The 10,712-nt window shown below is 47.0% G+C and overlaps 1 pseudogene; it reads left to right on the top strand.

Moving 5' to 3' along the window:
• Positions 1-340: 340 nt before the first annotated feature.
• On the top strand, positions 341-798 carry LOC119300313 (annotated as a pseudogene).
• The last annotated feature ends 9,914 nt before the right edge of the window (positions 799-10,712 follow it).

Raw genomic sequence — 10,712 nt, 5'->3', positions numbered from 1 at the left:
ATTATAATATGAAATACTAATAATTATGAGAAATATGTTTTGTTTTTGAGGGAATTATGAGAAATAGGTGCATGCACTGGAGGAAGATGGAGAATTGGAGATGTATGCCTAACAGGTCCAAGCCAGGGGAAGGCCAAGCTAAGCCAGGAGTCAAACGGGTCTGTCCCAAACACATATCCACCAGGATAACAATTGATAGATGACGCAGAAGTTTGGCATGGAACATCTATATATAGAGTTGCTTGTGGCTTTGGCCAGACACAAGCACAACAAAACCATCACTCCACGAGCAGACAGGACTATGAAGAGCTTTGCTCGACAGGTTTAGGACCAACCAACGATGAAGAGCAGCGTGCTGGTGGCGATCTTCGTCCTCCAGGTCGTCATGGTCATGGGAATCCTCTCACACTCACAGGCCGCCAACGGTACGTACGTTGCCGATGCTCATCGTCGTTGCAGCTAATATATCTGTACGGGCGCCAACAACGACTGACTGCATCTTTGTGATGGCGTTAAGATCTTAGCCTTATAGCCTACGTACATGTGATATAATTAACTGATGCGGTGATAGATTGATCTGATTTCATGCGTGCGTGCAGACAATTTCCCGAAGTGCTGCGACCACTGCAACTCCTGGTCGGGGGCCCAATTCTGTGACGACGTGGGCCCCAAGTGCCGCGACGGCTGCGTCAACTGCCACGTGGTGCAGACGAGGCCCCCGTGAAGACGTTCCGGTGTGGGGATGGACGCGCCGCCCTCCCAGAGAATCCCTGCCCGCCGCCGTGCAAAAAGAATTGATCGCTCGCTCGAGTCGAGCTCACCAGACAGTGAGATCGACGTTGCGCCGAAAATAAATAAGAAAGCTCCGACGAGATGAGCAGAACCGGCCGGTGTGGTGTACATGCACGTGGCCCATGCCCAGCAACACTTGTGAGATAGTAGTTGATGTTGCTCCGTAAAAAATAAACACGTGTATCCATTTACATATATGCGTCTTTGCTAAATCAAATAAAAAGTCTGTTTGTTTGTGTGATGCATTTGTACTGTCCAGTGCACCGGTGAATGGATCCTTCTCGATGCTCAAGCATATGTACGGTTGTCACACGCGGTGCGAGGCGGAATAGTAATATTTTTCCAACATAAGGTAAACCCCGGCTTTCAATCAAAAGATACATACTACTGTATATATTTTTAAAATATATTATGAATTTAAAAATAATATCATCTTAAAAGAAAAAGATCAGATCTACAGTGACAACCAGTGACAGGTGCAAAACATCTATCAGTAACCCGCCAGTGATAATGTACTCCCTCCGTTCCTAAATATTTATCTTTCTGAAGATTTCAACAAGTGACTACATATGAAGCAAAATGAGTAAATGTACACTCTAAAATATGTCTATATACATCTGTATGTAGTAGCCATTGAAATATCTAGAAAGACAAATATTTAGAAACGGAGGGAGTAGTTACCAACTGCGGGCGGCCACCACTAGTGAAAGACCCTGGCACTGGGAAGCAAACCACCCATAGCGCCGCTTGGTTAAAAGAAACTAACGTTGCCCTCTGTTTATCTATCATGGGAGCGATTTTGTTGTTGCCGTGGCGGGTCCGTTTGGTTCCTCCGCAAAAATCGGTTATAGCCTCGCTAGGCAAGGACCAGTGTTTGGTATTGAAGAAAAAACCTGGCTTTTAAGGGCCAGCTAGCCTCACTAGACCAGGAAAAACTCGCCCGCCAAGGAAAGCCAGCTCGGCTCGCTCTCGACAGCAAATCTCCTGGCGCAAAAAATTTCCACACGAGACCACACACGTTCCATCACGTGACTGCCAGCAAAACTGACGCATCCAAACGCACATCTTACGGTAAGGCTGGCAAAGCCGAGCTAGGCTAGTGTAGCTATAGCTCACCCGACAATGCAACCAAACGCTCCATATATATAGCTAGTGTTTAAGAAACTAGTTTAACAGTAATATTGTTGTGGAATTGTCACGGCAGACGTCTTAGGATGAGGACTTAATCGTGATGCCAACGCATCTACGTGGTAGCTTGAGAGGGGTTGAGCGAAATCAAGAAACACAACACAAGACAGGGATTTAGACAGCTTCGGGCCCCGGGACACATCATCCGGTAACAACCCTACATGCTGTTTGAGGCTAGGTTTCATTATCACCACGAGGGAGTCGCCGTAAACCGGCTCTCCTCTTTGTGTCTAGCCCTAAAATTCTTTCTTCTTGCTTGTCCCCTTTTTGGGGAGCCCTGCCCCTCCTTATATAAGTTAAACGGGCAGGTTACATGTAGAGTCCATCTCAAACTAAGACTTAAACTATTTTAACTTTCCTTCTTGAGCTTCTTAACGTCTGCCGGTTTAACATTGTCTGTCGGTTTAACATTGTTTGCCGGTTTAACATTGTCTGCCGGTTTAACATTGTCTGCTGGGTTATGATTGACTTAACACCTGCCAGTGCTACCATCTGTCTTAACTCTGCCGGTTTAACACTCGCCGGTTTACCGTCTTTCTTAGCCATCTGTCTTAACTGTCTGCCGGTTTACCACCAGCCGGTTTACCGTCTGTCTTAGCCATCTGTCTTGACTCTCTGTCTTAACTCTCCGCCGGTTTACCATCCGTCGGGTTACCAAGTCCCAACCGGTTTACAACTCCAGCCGGGTCATACCGCGGGGTATATCCCCGACATTAGCCCCCAGTTTAATTTGGATTTATCCATGTTAAACTGATCTTGATTATCCTTAAGTCCTTGTCACTTTCTTCTTCTATAAAATTCGAGTCAATAGACCAGCTTTATAATCAATTTGTTGATATCGGTTTGTCATAGAGAAATATTGTGAAGAATAACTTCTTTAACTCAGCTCCCAATGCTTAACAAAAATATTGGTCTTTGAAATACTCATCTGATATTCAGCCGGTTTAAGAATATAGAACTTTGCCGGTTTAAGACTTGAACTTGCCGGTTTATCATTGCCGGTTTACAAATATTGATGGCACCGGGTCATAATTGTGGTTAACATCAAGCTTGAAAATATATCTCTTATATGCCTATCACTTGTAGCCCCCAAGTCTGAAGAAGGTAGCATAGCAAAGCTTAAGACTTGCTTCAATATGAATGTCACAAGCTTGAAGAAATCCAGGTTTTTCATCTCAATCACCAGTCAGGACCGAGTATTCCACATATGTAGCCCCCAAGTGCCAGGTTGTCATGCTTGCAGCAACCTGGGACTTGAAATTGCCTTATGCTCAGAAAAACTTCAACCAGTGTAGCCCCCAAGGGCCGGGTTATTATGCAATAATGAGCAGGGACTTTGTAAATATGATCATGTAAACTTGAGCAGCAATGTGTAGCCCCCAAGGGCCGGCTTAATAAGATAATATTGAGCTGGGACTTGATATATTATTTAATGAAATCATCATATGATGTAACCCCCATCATGGAGCTTGAACCCATGACCACAAGGTTAAGAGCTTTGTGCTCTACCAACTGAGCAGTGGATCCTTTAATAATAGATGAAAATTTATGTACCTTGAATTGTTAACAAGAGCAATTGGTAGCCCCCAAGGGTCGGCTCATTACGATGTGATAAGTCGAGGTCTTCAATAAGTGAGCAAATAATGACTTTGCATTAGCCCCCAAGTGTCATGGTGCATGCTTGCAGCGACATGAGACTTGTGTATTTTATGTAATCCCAATTTGGACAATGTATCCCCCAAGTGCCGGGTCGTAAGCCTGCAGCGACTCGGGACTATTCCCTCCATTGTACAATAAATCATATCTGTTGATAAAATAAGACGAGGATTACGCTAAAGCGACTTTGAAAACCTCAGTCATAATATTGGTTATTGATAACCATAAAAATCCAGCCGTGTTGACTATTGAAGATTTTGAATAATATAACCTGGTTTGAAAACCGATTCCTGTCATATAAGCCGGTATATCCATGCACATATGATACATGCTATGATGATGTAATGATGATGTATGATGCAATATATGATGATGTATATATATGATCAAGAGGGTTTAAGCTATGGTTCGGATACGACCAGAGCCCCCATGTAGTCATAATTGTAGCATTGCGCCGATCAAGAGGTGTAGCTATGGTTCGAATACGACCAAGCCCCCAAGTGATTTCCCTAGTGCCCTTATGCTTATCAAGAGGTATAACTATGATTCGAACCCATAGCCCCCAAGTGATTTCCCTGGTGGCCTGATGCCTATCAAAAGGTGTAGCTATGGTTCGGATACGACCAAGCCCCCAAGTGATTTCCCTGGTGCCCTTATGCTTATCAAGAGGGTATAAGCTATGGTTCGGATACGACCAGAGCCCCATGTGATTTCCTTGGTGGCTTTAAGCCTGTCAAGAGGTGTGACTATGGTTCGAACATAGCCCCCAAGTGATATTGTGAACTGTGCTCATGTGATACCTATGTTTGAGCTGTGTTATGCAGCAGACTCTTTTTGGCCCCTTATGATAATATTGGCTTGATAACCGGATCAAGAGGGTAGTAGCTATGTTCTCTTTGGTGAATACACCTATGTTTGAACAGGAAGCCCCCAAATGATATTGTGAGCTGTGCTCAAGGGGCACCTATGTTTGAGCTGTGCTCTGCAACAGACTCTCTTTGGTCCCGTAATCTTTTCTGAGAACTCAAACTTGCGAGAGATTTATTCTTTTTGAACCGGAGATTCTTAAACCGGATACTGAGAGCTTCAAAGCTTTTCGGGAAGCTTTCCCTTGAACCAGATTATAAACCGGAATCCTTCTTTCTTAAGCCGGAAATTTTCTGACGGCCTTTAAAATTGCACCAATATGGCGGTTTAGGGTCCTGCATTAGATAACTTTGCAAGCCGGAGTAATTGCTCTTTTAAGAAAGCAATATATAATATAAAATATACTGGATGGACTTCACCTGATATGTTAGGCCAGAAAATATCCACCGCGGAGTTGACCATCAGCACGGTGAAGGTGAAACCAATCACGGCCGAGTCAGCCGCGGGAACAGACAGACGGGCTGGCCACGGCGTCGTGAGCCGGTGCGGACGGGCGAGTCAACCATGCTGTGTTGATATAGCGGGGGTGGCAACCTACGCAGGATGAGCGCTAGTGCCAAAAAATAATATTTGCTCACACCCCTTTTGCAACACCTTTTTGTAAGGGATAATGGTCCTGTGAAAAAAATATCATAGACCAGAGTAATTGTTCGCAAACAATCTAATATGTGCTGATAAAGTATATAGAAAAGATAGCACCTGGTTACTTGTGAGACAATCGCGGGCACCGACATTGGATGATATAGTCGGACGTTAACTTTGTCCGATCTTTTAAATCGTCGGACGCGTCTAACGACCTCTTGGAGTAGTATTCTGCACCATAGTCTTCCCGTAGTCAAAATACAGACTAGCAGTTGGAGTACTAGTACTGCCTTTCTTGGCGTTTATGCTTATCCCGCATACCACAACAAAAATCAGATTGCCTGACTCCTGGATTGCTGCAGTAGACCTTCCATGAGATGTATACTAGTACTTTTCTTATTCTCTCTTTCTTTTGGCCTTTGACCACCATTGCATGTGCGTGCATCATCAAACAGGGCTAGTGGGCACATGCCTCGATCATGTCTTTGTCCGGGGCGTTGGGCGTGTGCTACTGTAGGTTTTTTAATAAGGGACAACAATACCAGCAGATCCGTTGCCACTGCTCATTAGTACTTTTTTGTTGTTGCTGTCCACACGCAGCCGCTGGTCATAGCCGATATGATTATTATTATCCAGAAGATCAAAGCCCTCCTGACCGCTGCCAAATAAATCAGTCTAGACCGACTGCTCGCGATAAACCGTCTGTCCTTTGACCAATTCAGTACGTATCATCCAGTTTGAGTACAGAACCAGAGCAAGGTGAAGCGGCCTTTGGTACGACAGGCGGGTCTGGAGACGAAGCACCGGAGCAAAGCTCGGCCTGCGACAGCGGCGGCGACTTGCGGTAGATGCAAGGGTAAGGCCGAAGTGGTGAAGCGACTCTTGGCGGTTTTGAAATAGAAGCCAATAGCAGGGGCAACATTGACGTGGTGAACCGGAAGCCAACCCGGCGGAAAAAGGCGCAGGCAGTACAGGCGGCACATCCGAGCATGGTTGCGAAGGGGGCGAAACAAACCGGCGACGTGGTCGGTCTGAAGCGCCGTGGCGATAAGTACGGCGACTCGAAGTGTGGACGTCGGCGTTCATGGAGGCAGCACATGTTGACCATGGCAGCGGTGGCAGCTCGCGAATCAGGACCAGCTCGGGCGGAGGTGACCCGACCGCGGCGGTTCGGCGTGGCCACGGACGAGGCGAGATGCAAAAATCCGGGCGGTTTTGGTATTGCTGCGGCGGTGGCCAGCTCGAGAAAGCGTGGCGCAGCGATTTGGCGAGGCCGAGCTCAGGGACGGAGCCACAACGGCACTAAGCCAAGGCGGCTTGGAGGCCTCGACTGCTGCAGCGGCTTCGACAGCGCGGTGGCTTGGAGCAGGCAACAGCGACTCAACATGCAAGAGTCGTCCGCGGAAACAGTCCAGTGGTTTTTAGAAAGCAAACCGGCGACTCCGGGGTCCGGGCACGGCCGTTTTGACGCGTCGTCCACGGCAGAGGCGGCCCAATGCGAAGACGAGCCCGGTTCGATGCCGGCGGCACCAGCCGGTGACTGATACGATTGGGCCGACCTGCGACAGCCCGAGACGGAGTTTAACCTGGAGCAGAGAGGCAGGCCGGCGGCTGTGGTTGAAACGGCAGCGGGTCTCGACAGCGTCTCGGCGATTGTCGGCGGAGGCTGGTGGCTCGGCGAGGCCGGATCAGGGCGGCTCCCAGGCGGGTCTTGACCGCGTCCACGGCGAAGGCGAGAGGCGGGTCACGGTTGTGCCGGCAGCTCATCTGACGGCGGTCGAGGAAGAGGCGCGAAGTGCGTGGGCAGCCAGCATGGGCGGCTCGGCCCCGCCCCGGTGGTGGCTCCAGGCAGCTCGTGGCGGAAACAGAGTCCAGCAGGTTGAGGCTAACAAAGCCATGGAGGCGGCGTCCGGCGGTTCGACGGTCGTAGGGACGACGGATTGGAGCGAAACCATGGCCCCGTCACCGAGGCGTCCAACCGGTAGTCTCATAAATACGGCCTGAGTTTTCTTTGTGTCGTATCCGTACTGCTCCAAGAAGTTACTGTAGATCGCATCCTGGCGAATCCGGCTTGTAGCAGGTCATGGCAGAAGCGAGGAAGACCTTGGAGGCGGGCACAGCTCTCAGAGTATGTAGTGGCAGCAGCAATGGCTCGGTGACTTGAGGTGGTTGAATCCGGGTGGGTCAATGTTGACCCGAGGCGACTCAGGTGAGAGGCGAGGCGCAACCACGATTTGGACTAGAAGTCGGGTATTATCTCGGGTAGCAGACGGCGGTTTACCTGAAGGCCGGTTTAGTGAGGACAGCAGCGATTATTGAGGTGTCTCGATAGTTGAGTCCGGGTTAGGATGGTTGTAATGGTAGTATTATAGCTAATATCATGCATGTCAACTAGGCAATTTTGATAAGGTGTCATAGCATTAAATGAAGAAAGAGATGGTGGAGTATCATATCATGATACCGTATCATAATAAATATTATGCTACTTTGTGTCATGCATGATAATAAATAAAGTACTACATGATATTGATAAATTATACTATGCATTAGGGAGGTAGTATCATACACTAGTATCATATGCATGATACTAGTATATGATACTCCCCATTACAACCAGCCTTATCGCGGCTGTGGGATTCCCTCAGATGAATAGTAGCAACAATTAAATCTCCTCGTGACTCGCCGCAATGCTGGGTCGTGTCTGGACTTCGAGCATGTTAGAATTGATTTTGATTTCAGGTGATTTTTCCTTCATCCGCACATTGCAACTGGGTGGACGACTCATGATCCGACAGCTCTGGTATTTGCATCATGGATTAATCATCATACTCCATCCTAAGCCACAACAACTCAAATAATACTTTGTCTTGGTCTCAGTAGATCGCCATGATTTTTTCGGCGGTTTGTAAAAAACATAACCCTAAATCTCTTTCGCTTCAAATCTCATATCCCATTCCGGCTGCTTGCTAAGGAGACGATATAGATCCTTCCAAACCGGTTCTTCTTCGTTCGACAAATTGCGAGCTTCTTGATCCTTGAAGAGCGCCCTCCAAGAACTCAACACCACCGTGCGCTTAGCTCCATGGTGGGCGCCAACTGTCGTGGAATTGTCACGGCAGATGTCCTAGGGTGAGGACTTAGTCGTGAGGCCAACGCACCTACGTGGTAGCTTGAGAGGGGTTGAGAGGAATCGAGAAACGCAACACAAGACAGGGATTTAGACAGCTTCGGGCCCCGGAAAACATCATCTGCTAACAACCCTACATGCTGTTTGAGGCTAGGTCTCATTATCATCACGAGGGAGTCGCCGTAAACCGGCTCTCCTCTTTGTGTCTAGCCCTAAAATTCTTTCTTCTTGCTTGTCCCCTCTTTGGGGAACCCTGCCCCTCCTTATATAAGTTAAAGGGGCAGGTTACATGTAGAGTCCATCTTGCACTAAGACTTAAACTATTTTGACTTTCCTTCCTGAGCTTCTTAACACCTGCCGGTTTAACATTGTCTGTCGGTTTAACATTGTTTGTCGGTTTAACATTGTCTGCCGGTTTAACATTGTCTGCCGGGTTATGATTGACTTAACACCTGCCAGTGCTACCATCTGTCTTAACTCTGCCGGTTTAACACTCGCCGATTTACCGCCTTTCTTAGCCATCTGTCTTAACTGTCTGCCGGTTTACCACCAGCCGGTTTACCATCTATCTTAGCCATCTGTCTTGACTCTCTGTCTTAACTCTTCGCCGGTTTACCATTCGCTGGTTTACCAAGTATCAACCAGTTTACAACTCCAGCCGGGTCATACCGCGGGGTATATCCCCGACAGATACATATTATGTCTCAACAAGTACTGTAAAGTATAATACAACACTAGTACCGGTAGAAGCTATTGCTGAACTTTTTGATAGCTACATGAAGTCTACTGGTAATTCTTAGAGATATACCACACAAGAGACATAGAAGGTTCTCGCAAAAAAGGGGATATTGAAGGGGAAGATGCCAGCCCATCAAGAATAGAACGTTTCGGAGGAAAAGTCTGTGTCGGCTACACCTTGGCCCCCAATCCCCCATCGCCTGTGCACCATGCCGCTTTTATCTATTGAGGGATCATTCCTACAATTGGATGGTAGGAGTGTCATCTTTGCCATCAGTTTATATTCAACTGCAAAGATGCTTTGGAAGCGGAGTAACATGCTCTTATGCAAGGGATGGCGTTGGCTATTCAACATACGAACCTCTCAATTCTTGTCCAACCGGATTTCTCGGAGGCACCATGTGTGTTATCAGGTGATGGACTGGCTCGCTTAGCTTATGGACATCTCATTGCGGAGATTAGAGCTTTGATGAATGACGAGTTTATACCATAGAAGATTCAACGGGAACAAAACAGGGTTGCAAATCATCTGGAAAACTATAATCCAACTGAGTGTACAACCGCTAGTTGACTACAAAGGAGCCCCCCATGTATCGAGCAACTTTTGCCTCTTGACTGTAACACTACAATTATGGAATAAAACTTCTATTTAACAAATGGGATTGAGAGAGTATATAGTGATAAACCCGTTAGAAGGTAGACCTGCATCTTCTGTGTGTTAACTTTTTATTATTGAAAATAGGATTTGCTAGATGAGGGTTGCAACCAAAAGTCTCTCTCACTAGTCGGAAGGAGGAAAATGAGTGCTCCTATTTGGGGTATAGATATGTGTAGGGCGCAACAACGTGCTCCCCCGTGGTTTGGGACAACACGAAGCAGGGGTTGGGGGGGGGGGTCTTTTTTCCCTTTCGTTTGTTTCTCCTTTTCTTTCTTTTATTATTCTTTTCCCTTTTTCTTTTTAGTTTTTTGAAAAATGCTCAAGATTTAAAAAATGTAGGGTGAATTTGAAAAATGTTCATGGGTTTCAAAAAATGTTCATGGATTTGATTTTTTATGAATTTCAAAATTTGTTCCTGGATTGAAAAAGTGGCTATGAATTCAAATTGTTACCGTATTTAATCCATGTTCCAAATTACAAAAAAAAAGTTCATGGAGTTGAAAATTGTTCGTGTATTAAAAATATTCATGAATTTCAAAAATATGTTCATGACTTCAAAATTGTTCACAAATTTTAGAAAATGTTCATGACTTCAAGATTGTCCCCGAATTTAAAAAAATGTTTCCGAATTTTAAAAAAATGTTCATGAATTGTCCACCCACAACCACGGAGGCCCAAACTTGGCGAGGCGCTAACCATGACAAGAGACAGGGACCAGACACTCCTGGCTGGATCCGGCGACTCCTAGCCCCACCATTGCCGCTATGGCAGCACCGCATATATAGCCTGCAAGCCCAGCCATGAAGCCGCCCAAGCGGCCACCGCAACCGTCATCACCTCGAAGAGGGGCCGCTGCCCCGGAGCCCTACGTTCGCCATCCATCATCGTCGATGTGCCAGCAACCACCACGGAGAGGAGACTAGCCGATTTGCCCCACCGCCACCACCACGCGCGGGCTTTGCCCGACAGCAGCTACCGGCACGATGGCGAGGAGGTGGAGCGGAGCAGGGATGGCTGCCGGTGGAAGGAGATGGTGTAGGAAAT

This window comes from Triticum dicoccoides, chromosome 5A (genome assembly GCF_002162155.2).
Source record: "Triticum dicoccoides isolate Atlit2015 ecotype Zavitan chromosome 5A, WEW_v2.0, whole genome shotgun sequence".
In the NCBI taxonomy this organism is placed as follows: Eukaryota; Viridiplantae; Streptophyta; class Magnoliopsida; order Poales; family Poaceae; genus Triticum; species Triticum dicoccoides.
This window is presented reverse-complemented; position numbering and strand designations above follow the sequence as displayed.